The 2,580-nt window shown below is 32.7% G+C and overlaps 1 long non-coding RNA gene across 1 annotated transcript; it reads right to left on the bottom strand.

Moving 5' to 3' along the window:
* Positions 1 to 241: 241 nt before the first annotated feature.
* On the bottom strand, positions 242 to 949 carry LOC122586415. The gene is made up of 2 exons (XR_006321987.1): positions 860 to 949; positions 242 to 469 (listed from the first exon to the last, which is right to left on the bottom strand). It is a non-coding gene; the product is annotated as an uncharacterized LOC122586415 (long non-coding RNA).
* Between the last annotated feature and the right edge of the window lie 1,631 nt (positions 950 to 2,580).

Below are 2,580 nucleotides of genomic sequence, written 5' to 3'. Positions count from 1 at the left end.
TTTTTTTAAAACAATATCCCACTGCGGCGCAGTGGGAAAATTCGGCCCAAATTTATCAAAACCCGATTTTGACACTTTTCACGACTTGCACCCTTTCAAACTCAATTCCAAACTTTAGACCATAACATTTATGAGTTCAATCAAATATCTATACCTAAAACTCATTATAAAGGACAACGTACAAATATTAGAAATTTCGGCATGACCCATTCGTAAAATCATCGTCAAAACCTGTTACGGATTAAGAGTTTTCCAAAGGTACATTTCAAACACAATCCAACACATTTCTAATACAAAATGACTCGATAGAAGTAACCAATCAATGTATCATGAGCCATAGTTCAAAGGGGTCTCTACGGGTCCTATCAACGTTACCATTATCCGCATTTAGCTAAAGCAACCAATATCCATAAAGCAACTTTAACTTCAATCTTTACATTACTTAACTTTCTTCCGCACCCGGGACAACCTATAAAAAGGGTAAACAACTAAAAAGAATAAGCTAAACGCTTAGTGAATGCATACACATACAATCATAAACAAGTTACCATAAAAAAGTGCATCAATTATAGCATATCAATTGATAGTCATCTCATTCATATCATTCATAATACTAGTAGGACTTTACCCACCTACTAGCTCTCATAAACAATTTAGCTAGTAGGAATTTACCCACCTACTAGCTCACACAATCAATTTGGCTAGTAGGAATTTACCTACCTATTAGCTCTTACAACAACATGACTAGTAGGAATTTACCCACCTACTAGTTCTTACAAACAATCAACTATGGGTCATAGAAATTTACCCACCTATAACCTCAAATAACAAGAATATGATTATAAGCATATACACTCACCTTATTTGCGACCACAATTGCAAGATGACCATAAAACAACGTATTTGCAATCAACCTATCAATTCACATTAAAAACACACATATGGTCATTCATCACGTATAAGGTCACATAGCCATAATCACTAGCATTCCAACACCCAACCCATCATTTACACTCTTACATTAATCTTCGGTTAGTTCACATAACATGTATCTCTTAAATTATTTTCATATGGTCAGCTCACTTTCATACAAAAAGTACCATTTTCATCATTTGACCAAGCTGCCTTCAAACGAGTGTAACTCAAGTTCTACTTACTCTTTTAACATGATTCCAGTGGCCAAATTTACACGACACATATACCTACCTTTTATCTTTAGTGACCAATACGTGAATTGTCCTTCAAAGGTGACTTCTGGTCGTTTTAAAAACCAAAACTGCTGCTGTTAAACAGCTTTGACCTTACTGACTTCAAATGACCATAACTTGAGTTCTACACAATATTTTGACCTCATTCCAGTGGCCATTTCTACTTAACACATTTTAACACATTTTATCTTCAGTACCAACACAAGATTTGACCCAAATACGTGAGTTTTACTCGCTTTAGAAACTGACATAGAATCATTTTTGCTGAAAGATTAGCATGACGCTACTGAATTCAAAAGTTCATAACTGGAGTTCTACTTCGTATTTTTAACTCATTCCAGTGGCATAAATTTCTTAACACACTTAGGTACATTTTCTTTTATAGGACTCAACAAGTGAAAACTCTGTCATAGTGGTGTTAAACTCGTTTCAAGATCAGGGATAGAATCTGTCCAGCTTGTTCTCACTAGTATCCATCAAAATCTATCATGCAACCTAATTAAAACCCTAAATTACAAGAACCTAACTTGTATAGTAGCAATTTAACTCAATTCAATAAAACCCCCAATTTCCAAATAAAATAGTTGCATGAACCCTAATTCTTGAAATTAAAATCAAACTAGGTTAAAAGAAATTATTACCTTAAGAATTAAGAATTGGAATTACAAAGTTTTCTTTCTTCCTCATATGAAGATTTCGACACACACACAACACCCACAATTCTCCCACTTGAAATACCTCCTATGAAGATGTCGACACACACACAACACCCACAATTCTCCCACTTGAAATACCTTAATTGAGGATTATGATTATTGTTATTATGTTATTTTCTCGAAGGATTTGATTGAGTTAGAAAGAAATAAGAATCATTCACACAAGAAATTCTTGAGAAAAAGGAAGAATCGAGGTGATGGTAATGCAAGTGGTGGAGCTATGAATCATCAAAGAATAAATGGCCTGGTCTTCCTTCCTTTGCCACGTAACTAAACAATATAAGTGGGTAAAATCCCCACTACCCGCTAAAGTTCCAACTAAATTAACCCCGTATCTAAAAATAAAATACTAGAAAACTATTTTAATGTTAAAACTATAAATAAATGTTAATTTTCATTGGCCTAAAAATATTAGGATGTTACAGACAAATAGTCTCAAAATGTATATATCAAAGGTTATATCAAAATAATAAATTACAAAACAGATGAAAAGTAACAAAACATGAACAAAACAAATTTAAAAGAATAAACCCTTTTGTAATAGAGTAGGAAGCTAAAATCAAACTATAATTGATAACAAACTGAACTAAAATATATGAAAAATAACAATAACATAACAATTGAATATATCAAATAATAAACAAATACGAACAAAA

Source organism: Erigeron canadensis, chromosome 2 (genome assembly GCF_010389155.1).
Source record: "Erigeron canadensis isolate Cc75 chromosome 2, C_canadensis_v1, whole genome shotgun sequence".
NCBI lineage: Eukaryota > Viridiplantae > Streptophyta > Magnoliopsida > Asterales > Asteraceae > Erigeron > Erigeron canadensis.
Note: the sequence above shows the minus strand (reverse complement) of the source record. Positions and strands in the feature narration are given on the sequence as shown.